The sequence below is a fragment of the Felis catus genome, chromosome A1 (assembly GCF_018350175.1).
Source record: "Felis catus isolate Fca126 chromosome A1, F.catus_Fca126_mat1.0, whole genome shotgun sequence".
Classification (NCBI taxonomy): domain Eukaryota; kingdom Metazoa; phylum Chordata; class Mammalia; order Carnivora; family Felidae; genus Felis; species Felis catus.
This window is the reverse complement of record NC_058368.1, coordinates 153,544,109-153,557,553: the sequence shown is the minus strand read 5'-3', so window position 1 is coordinate 153,557,553 and position 13,445 is coordinate 153,544,109. Positions and strand designations below refer to the sequence as shown.

Genomic DNA, 13,445 nt, shown 5'->3' with positions numbered 1-13,445 from the left:
ATCACAAATAAGACAAGGAATCCACTTAAGCACTTCTAGTCAACATTGAATGAAAGTTCTAACTAAGGCAATTAGGCACAAAAACTAAATAAAAGGCATTGAGAAAGAACAAGAAGACTCTGTCTAGCTGTGACCAGCTGAGTGCAGCACAGCAGCCCAGGGGCCTAGGGATGTTGGTCTGGGGTGGCGGGGCAGGGGGAGTGACTGCAGCACTAGGCTGTCAGCTGGTCCTGCCCAAAAGAGTTCAGCTCTGCTCTACAAGGATATATAATACCTGATTGTTTTGTCCACTTATTATAAGAAAATGGAAACTGACCAGCCAGAGGAAACCTTCCCTGACACCATAACCAATGCTGAATTTGGTAAACACCACACAGAAGATACAGAAGAGGAACAAGACTTTAGAAAATCTAGAAACACTGGTAAGATGGTTCGTTGACTTACACATTCTACTACACAGCAAGAATGCTGGGGTAGTGATTGGGAAGGAGCCAAGAATATTAAGTTTCCCCATACAGACCACAATTCCAGTGTTTTAGTCCCAGATGGAAGTGGCCTGAGCATATAGTGACTATCAGTGCTGATACTGAAACAATTGGAGAAATTCTGAAGAATTTCTACCTTAGAGGAGGGCCTACAGTTGCCATCGCCCACAGCAACCAATCAGGTCCCACTAGAATCTGATACTGTGGAATGCTTAAAATACCAACACTATAAAGGAAGCAACTTTGACTTCGAGTTGCAACTTGATTCATCAGAGACTGGCAGGAGGAATTACTGGGGTTAAAGGTGCTAAAATCAAAGAACGTTGAAGGAACACACACAACAGTCAGGCTTTTCTAGGACTCCTGTCTTCATTCCACTGACAGAGTTTTTCTCATTGGAGAAAAACTTCATAGGACTGAACAGTGCATCAAGATCATCCATCATCTTATAACAGAGTCACCCATCAAAGGACGTGCACAGCTTAATGATCCCAATTTTTATGATGAAACCTAGGATGGTTTTACAATTTTTGCTGACTGCCATAGACGTCCTGTGGGATTTCCCATGCAGGGGAAAGGCGGTTTTGACAGAATGCTTCCTGGTCAGGGTTGGTGTCCTATGCCTCCATCCAGAAGAGATTATGATGATGTCATCCCTCATCAAGGACCTCCTCAGTCTCTTCCTGAATGAGGTAGCCAGGGTTGAAGCAGAGCTCAGAATCTTCCTCTTCCTCCACTATCACCACCTAAAAGAGGAGATCTAATGGCCTAGGAGGACCTGGAGACCACTATAATGGGAATGTTGGTTTCAGTGCTGATGAAACTTAGAACTCTGTTGCATGGAGCCCATCAGAATGAAAGGTGGTTTATGAACCACAGGGTGGCTCTGGATAGGATTATTCCTATGTAGGGGTTGTGGCTCATATGGTTATCTTGGTGGACCTATTGTTACTACGTAAGTAACTATTCCCAAAGATTTGGCTGGATCTATTATTGGCAAAGGCGGTCAGAGGATTAAACAAATCGTTGTGAGACAGGAGCTTCGATCAAAATTGAAGAACCTTTAGAAGGATCTGAAGATCACACCATTACAATTACAGGAACACAGGACCTGATACAAAATGCACAGTATTGGCAGAACAGCGTGAAGCAGTGTGCAGATGTGGAAGGATTCTGATGCAAGATATTTTTTCTTTTTTTATAGTGTGAAGCAGGATTCTAGAAAGTTCTTCTACAACTAGTGAAGAACTAGAGGAATCCTACATCTTGGTTTTTTTTTTTTCTATTTGTTTCTGTTTAAAAAGCCACCATTACTCTGCTTCATAGGTGTTCTGCGTTCGAGGTGCAGTGAAATCTTTGCTGTTCACCAGAAGAAATCTTTTAGTTTCTTAAAAAAAGGAAGGAGGCTAATAAACGTTGAAAAAAAAATTTTAAAAAAAAAAAGGAAGGAGGCTGGGGAAGGGTGTGCAAAAATTAACATTAAAATTTTGAAAGAGCAGCACAGTGAATGAATTTTAATTTTTTCTCATTGTTGGTGGTTCTAAAGAAAAAAAAACCCATGTAATTATTGTGAACACTTTGCTTTGTGGTCATTGTAACATTTTGGGGAGTGAAACAGGGAGGAAAAGTAACAATAGTCCATATGTCCCTGGCATCTATCCACAGCAGTGTGCAGAATGTAATTCTCTTTTGTAAGAAATGTTCTGATTTTTTAAATAAATTTAGTGAACCTATTTTTGGTGTTCATTTTTTTAAGACTGTCATTTTTCAAATGGCTGGATTCCCCAACCCACCCCAAACTAAACACTAAGTTTTGAAACTAAACACTCTGTTTGATATAAATAAATACATTCTCTTCAACATAAGCATATCTTGGCAAATTTGTTTCTGGTGACTTCTTGATGAGTTGAAAGTCCATTGCTTATGGGGCACCTGGGTGGCTCAGTTGGTTAAGCATCTGACTTTAGTTCAGGTCATGATCTCATGGCTTGTGAGTTCAAGCCCCATGTCAGGCTCTATGCTGACGGCTCAGAGCCTGGAGCCTGCTTCAGATTCTGTCTCCATCTCTCTGCCCCTCTCCTGCTCTCACACTGTCTCTCTCTCAAATATAAATAAACATTTAAAAATTATTTGAAAAAAATTCGTTGCTTGAGAAGTAATTCTGTCATATACATTCATGCTTATAGTAAGTTGGGGACATTGTTTTTGTTTTTGCAAATGTTTGTCCCTGCCCTGCAGCAGCTTTCGATGCTACTAACTGCGAAGGGAAACCAAAGTGAAGAGCAACTCCACAAATTCAGTAAAGGTATAGATATTTGCCAGAAGCCTAATGGCAGCAAGTTTTATTAATCAGAATAATACTTGGTTATGGAAGTGATTGATGCTAAATAAATGATTTTTGTTAGATAATTTTCTCACCTATAGTCAAACTGTCAGCCTGCTAGTGTTTTTTAAACTTTGTAAATATATATATATATTTTCCCATTGTATTCAAATTGAAGTAAAAAGATGTGCCATTTCTTTGTGGTATATTGGATTTTATAGGAAATGTTTGTGAACAATTCAAAAAAATGATGAAAAAAGTTCCTGCAAATGTTTGGTGTAGTATCTTAGCATTTGCATTGATAGATAAAAGTTCACTACCAAATAAATAAAACTCCCATAATGCTAGATTTGATGTGTGCCCAGTTTGAACAAGGTATGATTGACTACCTGTAAAATTTATTCTAACATTCCTCTTGTGAGGAAACATAGTAATCTTAAATGATACAGAAAAAAAAAAAAGAGTGGACAAGAAGATAAGCTATATCTGCAGATGATATGACCCTGCATACAGAAAAAAATAATAGATCCACTAAAAATAGGCTAGAGGTAACAATCTCAGCAATGTTTCAGGATACAAAGTCAGTATACCACAATCAACTGTATTTCTATATGCTAGAAATAAAGAATTTGAAAATTAAATTATGAAAACAATGCCATTTAGCATAGTATAAAAAACCCTTAAGAATAAACTTAAAAAGTCCTTGATAGGAACTAAAAACTATAAAACACTGTGGAAAAAATTAAACAAGACCTAAATATATATGTGGAAATAATGTATTACGACTATGTCACTCCCCAAATAGATCTAAAGATTCAATACAATCTCTATCAAATTCCCAGCTGATTTTTTTTCTTTACAGAAACTGACAAGCTGATCCTAAAGTTCATATGGAAATGCAAGGGATCCAGTACATGAGAGGGAAGATAAATTAAACTTCATCAAATTTTAAAGCTTTTATGCATGAAAAGACATGGCAATCCATTGAATGGGAGACAATAATTGCAAACCACATATCTGGATTCAGTATCCAAAATACATAAGGAACTCTTTCAACCCAACAATAAATTGATAATATAATTTAAAAATGGGCAAAGGACTTGAATAAAAATTTCTCCAAAAAAACACATTACAAATAGCCAATATGCCCATGAAAAGATGATCAACATCATCAGTCATTAGAAACATACAAATAAAAAACACAACAAGAGACCACTTCATACACACTAGAACATCTATTATCAAAAATCAAGTGTGGAATAAGATGTAGGGAAATTGAACCCCTCATACATTGCTGGTAGGAATGTAAAATGGTATAGCCAGGTTGAGAAACAGTTTGACAGTTCCTCAAAAAGCTGAACATATAGTTCCCACATGACCAAACAATTCTACTTCTAGGTAAATACCCAAGATAAATGGAAACATATGCCCACACAAAAACTTGTACAGGTATGTCTCTAATAGCCAATAGGTGGAAACAATCCTATTGTCTAACAATACATGAATAAACAAAATGTGATATATCCATATAATGGAATATTATTTAGCCATAAAAAAGAATCAAGGACTGGAGCACCTGGGTGTCTCAGTTGGTTAAGCATCCGACTTCGGCTCAGGTCATGATCTCACAGCTCATGAGTTTGAGCCCTGTGTCAGGCTCTGTGCTGACAGCTCAGAGCCTGGAGCCTGCTTCAGATTCTGTCTCTGTCCCTTCAGATTCTCTCTCTGTCCCTCCCCCACTCACTCTGTCTCTCACTCTCTCTCAGAAATAAAAAATAAACATAAAAAAAGAATTAGTTACTTATTCTTACTACAACATGAAAGAACATTGAAATCATTATGTTATGTGAAAGAAGCAGACACAAAAGGCCACATATGATTCCATCTGTATGAAATGTCCAAAATAGGGGTGACTGGGTGGCTCTGTCAGTTAAGCATCCAACTCTTGATTTTGGTTCAGTCATGATCTCACGGTCATGAGATGAAGCCCTGAATCAGGCTCCATGCTGAGCATGGAGACTGCTTAAGATTCTCTCTTCTTCTCCCTCTGCCCCTCCATTGCTTGTGCTTTCTCTCAAAAAATAAAATAGTCACATTCACAAAAACAGAAGGCCGATTACCAGTTGCCAGTGCGGGGGCTGGAATGGGAGGAGAATGACTACTAGTGGCATCATGAAAACATCCTGGATTTAGACAATGGTGATGTTTATACAACTTTGTAAATTTTATGGTGTGTGATTTTTACCTAAATAAAAGAAATTAAAGGCAAAAATTATGCTTTGTTGATACACAAACCACTGTGCACTCTACTGATTTGTCTGGGTTATCCAGTGGGCTCTCTGACCCAATATGTAGTTGCCCAAATTGCATACATTTCCTCAGTACAAGTTTACTCTTCTGCCTTCATAATTAGATACTTGATATGTTTTGAAAAATCAAGAATGATTCACTAAACATCCTTGAAATTAGTAAGTCAAGCTTCTGCTAGCTCTTGGCAAACCGGGTATCTGCTAGCTCTTGATAGTCCATGCCAATGTTCAAGGGTTTACAGTATCTTCCTGCATGTGTACGTGCACAATTTCTTTCTCCAAAGGTCTTTCAGCTATTTTCAGAGAACTGAGCATGTTTCCAAATACCTAAGCCCTGTGATGTCCCTTAGAATCACTACCACACCTGCTCCTCCACATACTCCTTTCTCAGGGCTCCTGTATTCACTATTGCCTCTGCCTGGAATGCTCTTGCCAAAGATACCCATAAGGCTTGCTACCTCCTTCCAACTGCTCAACTCTCAATCTCCTCTTTTTATGACCATCCCTTTTAAAAACAGAAATCCCACTATATTCTGTCCCCTTTTGGTTTCATTGTACTTTCCTAGCTTTTAGCTAACTGACTTAGAACACATATTCACACACCTACTTTTTCATTTGTTAACTGTAAGTGATACACAGCAAAGTCCTAGTGTTTAGTCTCAGCATCTACAACTGTGCCTGGCATATAACGGATGCTCAAAAAATACTTGTTGAGGGGCACCTGGGGGGCTCAGTTGGTTAAGCCTCTAATTCAGCTCAGGTCATGACCTCATGGTTCGTGGGTTTGAGCCCCACTCAGGCTCTGTGCTGACAGCTCAGAGCCTGGAGCCTGCATCGGATTCTGTGTCTCCCTTTCTCTCTCTGCCCCTCCCCTGCTTGAGCTCGCTTGCTCTCTCTCTCTCTCTCTCTCTCTCTCTCTCTCTCTCTCTCAAAAAATAAATAATAAACATTTTAAAACATAAAAAAATTGTGGAATGAATAACTGAAAATCTATCTTAATACAATCTTCAAAATAATTCTTACTACTTATCCATTGATATATTAAGAATTCTGTAGACAGACTTCCTTATCCTCCTGAAAAGGTATAAAGCTGATAATTACTTTTAGACTTCCGGTCTTTCAAACCTGAGCCCTTCCTTCCTTTAAAAGAAGAGTTTGGGAGTTTTTGTCTCTCTAACAATAACTTTCCTAATCAAATGGTTAAGGGAAAAAAACTTAATAAAGCAACCCCAAGATTTCTAATATAATGTTCCCTATATACATTTATTGAAAAAGCACCAAACATAAGCACAAAACTTGATAAGCCAGGACAGTGTGTCTTTGGAGAAAATAGCATTTTCTGTAATCTTTCCCAGCATGTGTGTGAAAGATTAGAAAAGCAAACTACTAGTTTGGCTGACCACATGACAATATTCCTAAAAGTGCATCTCTAGAAAAGGGGAGACAGGCCTTCCTAAAAGAAACATGAGCATTTTAAGCTAATATTTTGAGCATGGATCTCCCTGTATAAGATGAATTCCCAGGGAATTGAATACAAACACATACATTAAGGGAAGCAGAGTAAAATGCACCATTGTATATATAGATTTCCAATCAGCAGAGAGGAATCTCTTATCTCTCAGCAGGAAATGTGTGAGATGAATTTCTCACTTAGCCAATTAATTTACACTTTAGTCACCAGTGCTGGAAGGTAGTTTGGCCGACTTAGTGGTCTAAAGCTAAAATGAGTAATAATAATTCACATTTATAAAGGGCTTCAGAATATTAATTATTTAATCCACATTATATTGCTGCATGATAATTCAGAATTATTGCTTGTGCTTTTTAGGCTGGAGAAACTGATCTAAATCAATTAAAATCCATGCTAAAAGCAGAGTTCCTGGCCTTCAAGTTGGTGCTCAGTCCATTTTGCCTTGCCACTCGGCCCTTTGGACTCTGTGATGGGTTAATTAACCTCTCTTGCTTTGAATTTGTCCATAAAATGGTGATAATAAGACTAACCTTACAGTAGTATATTGCACAAATTAATTGATTTTTGGAAAGCACTTCCAGATCTATGGAAGGAAAGTATTAGTTGTAAATATCTCAATTGATTTTAAATGATAAATGATCATTTTTCATATCATTTATCAACAGCAACAGTGACAGAGATATTGAATAATATATAAAATGATGAAAAATTCTTTCCATCACTCAAAGAAAGGGTGCTTGAAACTCCCACCTCCATTCAACCAGCCATGAGTCATTCACTGGAAGAGAGGCTATGATTCATTCTTTCCACAACTACCCAGGCTAACGTGCATTTCCCAGTACAATGAGAATATTGTCTGTTCCTGACAATGTGATATCTCATTTATGGTTGTATTTTAAATATGTATGCAGTATCTCAACTTCCTACACACTTCCATGCAGTTTGGAGTGTAAGTTGTCTGAGAAAAGGACACAATTTATTTGATTTATATTTTACAGTGCCCTGACCAGAACTACAAAACATTTGTTTTAGCACTAATACCTTAAGTGTTACTATAAACTTGTTTACTTATAAACAAACATCACATGGTTTCAGTGAAAATGCTATCAACATTGCAGATCTCAAAGAAGAATTATTTCATTTGTTTCTATTTTCTTAAACAAGTTTTTCTACATAATACTTCTATAAAAAGTGTTGAACTTGATTCTGGAGAAAAAAATACAACTAAGTTATTTCATCTTAAAACTACAAATAAATAAGTACTTCTTTTATTTCAGACATGACCCAAAGTTGAAGCTCAGAAGCCGTATAACCTAGAATTATATGGTGATAAAATGTTGGTGTTTAGTACAAGAAATGAAATACTAAACCTTAAAATGTATCTAACAGATGGTTTGTAGCTACCTTCAATCAAAACTTGATACCCATTGATTTTATTTCCCCAAAACAGGAAGACCAGTTCCCCTCTTAGTGATCTCTCTAATGTACAACTCTACACCCAACACCCAGTCTCCACATTTCTCCCAGTCACAAGTATAGGGTTATGACAGCAAAATCTTTAATAAGGTACAAATTCCATTCAAATTCTGGCTTGAAAAGGAAAAAGCCTAATTGGAATGTGCCAAACAGATTCTACCTGTCCGTTAGCGTAGCCTCATAATACCAGTGCATCCTCTGTTGAAAACAAACCCTAAAATCTAAGGTCAATGAGGGTATCCCAAGTTTTGATATCTATGAGGATCCCATTTAATCTATTCATATCTCCTTTACGATAATCCTGATTACAGAGGTGTGTGTGTGTGTGTGTGTGTGTGTGTGTGTGTGTGTCTCCTATCTCAACCTACTTAGCAAACACACATCAACCTATCTGAAAAACAACAGAAATGCCCTGATTTTTAAGCTATACTGTTTCATCTCTTACATGCATTTACAAATTTTATTGCTACCTTATTTTATACACTAAGATAAAACTACTTATCCATTTAAGCTTTCACAAATGGTTAAACATCATTTATATGTGCTTTTTGACATCACCTTTAAGCAAAGGAACTTTCCTATTCAGAGTCCTATTCAGAGTCAAGAATCAAGGACATTAACGCAACAAATACAAATAATGGATGTAAATAAAGATTATTCTCAATTACCAACTTTGTGACAGTTTGCATAAAATTACTAACTAAAATATTTTCACAGGATTACTCAAAATATCTATTTAACTTAAACTCTTAAGGTTAGGGGCTCCTGGTGACTCAGTTGGTTAAACATATGACTTCAACTCAGGTCACGAGCTCACGGTTTGTGAGTCCAAGCCCCACATTGGGCTCTCTGCTGACACCACAGAGCCTGGAGCTTGCTTCAGATTCTGTGTCTCCCTCTCTCTCTGCCCCTCCCCCACTTGAATTCTATCTCTCTAAAATGAATAAACATTAACAAAAGTTTTTTAATCTCAAGATAAACACCTACCAGGATGGTTATTATTTAAAGGGGAGGAAGGAGGAATATCATGTTTTGGCCAGGATGTAGAAAAATTAGAACCCTCATGCATTGCTAGTGGAAATAGAAAATGGTACAGACACTGTGAAAAACAATTTGTCAGCTCCTGAAAAAGTTAAACATACAATTATTATATGATCCAACAATTCCAATCTTAGGTATATACTCAAAAGAATTCACAGCAAGGTATCTGATATGTGTGCCCCAATGTCCTCAGCAGTATTATTCCCAGCAGCCCAAAAAGTCTCAATGTCCATCTCAATGTCCATGCCAATATCCACTAACAGATGAATGGATAAACAAAATACGGTACATACATACAATGAAATATTATTCAGTCATGAAAGGGAATAAAATTCTGAAATATGGATGAAACCTAAAAACATTATGCTAAGTGAAATAATCACACTACATGAAATGAGCCAGACATAAAATGGCAGAAATTATGTCATTCCATGTATACGAGGTCTGTAGGACGGCAGAGTCATAGAGACAAAAAGCAAAATGGAGGTCATCAGGGGCTGGGCTAAGGGGGAGTTTATTATTTAATGGGGACAAGGTAAGTTGATCTGCTTAGGAAGATCAAAGGATTCTAGAAATGGATGGTAACGATGGATGCATGACACCGTGAATGTACTTAATGTCACTCAATTGTACACTAAAAATTCCGAAATAAATTTTGGGTTATGTATATTTTACCACAAAAAAGGGGAAATAAAGAACACCTCAAAGCTGACTAGCAATCTTTTTGGTGTATTTGTTCAGAATTATTTGTTGTCACCTTAACCCATTATGTTTTTCATAGAAATTAGGGGTCTTACTTAGTCCCCAATACATGTAATATAAATGTGTATGTGTATATAAAATCCAATTTCAGAAGATGGAAAAAGGCATATGTGGCATTCTGATTTATGAGATGAGGGAGTAAACATAAAATTTACCTTTGTAATTTCACTGAAGTTTAGAGCAAAATATCCTTCTTGAGGTTTATTAAACTCTAATCATTTTCTTGAAAGATTAGCAGCAATTATCATTAAGGTTTAAGCATTTAACTGTGACTACTGCAATAAATCTTATTAAAATAACTGAAACATACTTTTTTCGCATGTGGCAACCTGTCTCTGAATCACAACCATCTGTAAGTGGTGATTGCCTGGTGCACACAGATGGGAGGAAAACAAGGATCAGGCTATACCATTCTTTCCTCATTGCTTGGTACCAAACAAACTGAAATCTGAGTCAGACTATTTGCATTTGAAAGATTATATGATCGCTGTAATTAACAAATACTTGCTAGCTTCCTGATATAAAAATGTGTGATAGGTACCCGATTGAAAATAATGCTTGAACTGTGCAGCCTCTCTTTCTAATCTCTGACAGCCTATAAAAAAAAATCAGACGTTAACAATAGAGGAGCAGGTTTCAAGTTTTTATAGCACACAATTCCTTTACAGATTTAAAATGACAGAAGAAGGGAACAGCATAATTTATTCTTTCTGGCTTGCGGCACAGAATCATGAAGGCTCTTGGTCCATAACTTCAGGGCTACACTAAATTCCTGTCAGCCTAAATCAGTTACAAAGGTGAGCATCTGCCCTGCCTTGCTTTTCCTTCAAGGCAGGAAGAGACAGACCCATGTTATCACAAAGCCCAAATCATTAAGTAAGAAGAAAGGAAGCCAAAAATCAACAAGTTTAATGTCTTTCTATGTGTCTTTCTATGTGTCATTTTGGCTAATAACACTTACCCGTAATGTATTAAGAGTCAGAAAAGGCAAAGAGTTTTCAAGGCTGTGTAGTGACACAGAGCACTGAGTTTGGGGTTGAACAAGTCCTGCCTAGGACTGTGAGCTAATTAACCAACATTTACCAAGGCCAAATTACTTAAACTTTTATAGCCTCAGTTTCCCCATCTGTAAATTAGAAGAAACAAGATATTCACACACACACACACACACACACACACACACACACACACACACACACACACGCACACGGTTCCTGTAAGGTCTGAGCAAGGAAATTTAAAAAGGTGCTTAGCACATTGGCAGGGAAACAATGCTTTTTTTGTGAAATGAATAAATACTATGTCTAGGGGTGATGATAAGTTACCATAACATCTAATTCTGTCAATGAGGTCTTTTTTGACCTTAACTTCAGATAATTTCTGACTGTGCCAAGAGCCCATTTCATAATTAAAACCATGGGCAGAGATAAAGTCAGATTGCCAGGGCCCAAATCCTGCTTCTTCCACTTAACTGCATGACTTTGGCAAGTTACTCGACTTCTCTGTGCTTTGCATTACATGTCTATAAAGTAGGGACAATAGTACTCCATTCAAAGTTTTGGGGGGAGGATTAAAAGGGTTAATATATTTAAGTAGTTTAGAACTGGGCCAGGCATCTATCACTGTCAATAAATATCAATTAGCCTCTATTTATATGTAAGCAGGTCCCTGGGTATATAATGAAGGACAGACGTAGTCCTTGACCTCATAGAGCTTACAGACTACTAGAAAGAACTTTTAGAAAAATACAAAAACACGTAACTCCAAGAAGAAAGAAAGAAAGAAAGAAAGAAAGAAAGAAAGAAAGAAAGAAAGAAAGGGGATCTGAGTATGATTAGGGCATATCTCATAATATTTGAGGTAATTATTTCATGTCAAGTTCTTCATCTGGAAGATCTCAAAAATATTATGTACATGATAGCTATTGTGGGAAATACATAAGCATCATAACGTAAAGACACTGGTAAAAGGAAAGCCTTGGTGCATGTCAGTTTCTTTCTTCCCTTTTCTCCATGGTATCTGATCGTTTAGATTAAGTACTTGCCTTTTTCACTGTTTGTCTGAAGATTATTATTATTATTATTATTATTATTGCAGGGAAAAGTTTCTTAACCTCAAATGACCTCATTCTTTGAGACGCCAGATGCTGAAGGATATTAAAATTATATTTAAAACAGTGCTACATTCAAATTAAGATGTATTTTCTGCTAGATTACATTTTTAAAAGACAGTCATCACATATTATATACACTTAGATATCAAATGACTGCATTTACATTTGAACCAAAATAAAAGATGAAAGTGGTTAATGAAGTTCTAATTCATTGCCTTGAATGTTTTTAGCCTACTACATCCAAATTATTTTTTAAATAACTACCACTAGAAAGGCTAATGCAGTGCAGATGACTCCCCAAATATTTGCAATAGGTCACGTGAACGCCGCCGCGGCATCTCAACAATTGACTATAATAGATTTAAGGGAGAATGATAGGCTGCCTTGACATTTAAATAGATAATATTTTCTATTAAATCTTTTTTAAAAAACCTTGATTAACACCAGAAATATTTCTCACTTTACCAAAAGAAACCCTCATTAAGGAAATTTTCACTGAGTTACATACAATATGCTCATCTGTGCACCATGAACTTGTTTTTACTCTATATTCAAAGCTGTATGTTTATTTCTCTGTTCTAGTTCAGTTCTAAAAGCCAAAAATATGAAACAGATGTGGTGACTTTCTGTGTACTGTGAAGCACAATTATGCTTCTTTGAATTGCTTAGGCTAAACAGTTGCCCTCCCTAGAGCATATCGAAACTGCTTGAGATTCTTTACAGCCAAGAATCCAGCTTGCTACCTGTCAGGAACTGGAATTGGCAGGCCACAGCTGGTTGATTGCACTGGATGCTCCCTTACTGTCCTCCCAACCAAAGTCTGTGAAACATAAAAAATAAAGAGGAAAACTGCAGCTAAGTGGGTATGCTGTCTTCTCCTTAAGAAAAGATCAAGCTGTTTGATAGTGCATATCAAGGTCCACGTTATGTGGACCATTTAACAGCACTCAAAAAACAGTTTCGGTTGTCCTGCTTCTGAGTTCATAGGCAACATGGGCAATAGCCAGGAGAAAATAAAGAAAACCTTCCAAATTATTTGTCACAGCCATGATGCCTTTAAACCTGTAGCTGCTAGATTAGCCTATGCATCAAAGTGCAAATGTTGATTTTTCTTTTGCTGAGAATAGTTTTAAAACATGTGGAAATTGCTATAATTGAAGGGAAAGCTTGAAACAAATGGTAATTTTTGTTCTCAAAAAGGAAACTTTCTTCAGGCTGTGGGAGGTGAGGAAAGGAAGTTTCCTTTTCTTCTAAAATGAGTGAATGCTGAAAATAATGGCATTCATAGACTTTTGCATTGATCTTGTCAGTGTACAACTTCAAAAAAGGTTTTAAAACAGAAGTTAGCAACAGACATATTGATATAGGAACAGTGACAGAGGGTCATGCTCCTGGGGGGTCATAGGTTTGATATAAACAAGCAAATCAGCAGTCTCATAAATGTATGTTATTCCTCAAAAGGAAC

At 36.8% G+C, this 13,445-nt stretch overlaps 1 long non-coding RNA gene and 1 pseudogene across 1 annotated transcript in view; one reads left to right on the top strand and one right to left on the bottom strand.

The window, feature by feature from the left end:
• LOC123379097 overlaps positions 1 to 13,445 on the bottom strand; it is a 256,416-nt gene that overhangs the window by 206,983 nt on the left and 35,988 nt on the right. The gene's annotated exons all lie outside the window — the stretch shown is intronic.
• LOC101099686 lies at positions 305 to 1,662 on the top strand (annotated as a pseudogene).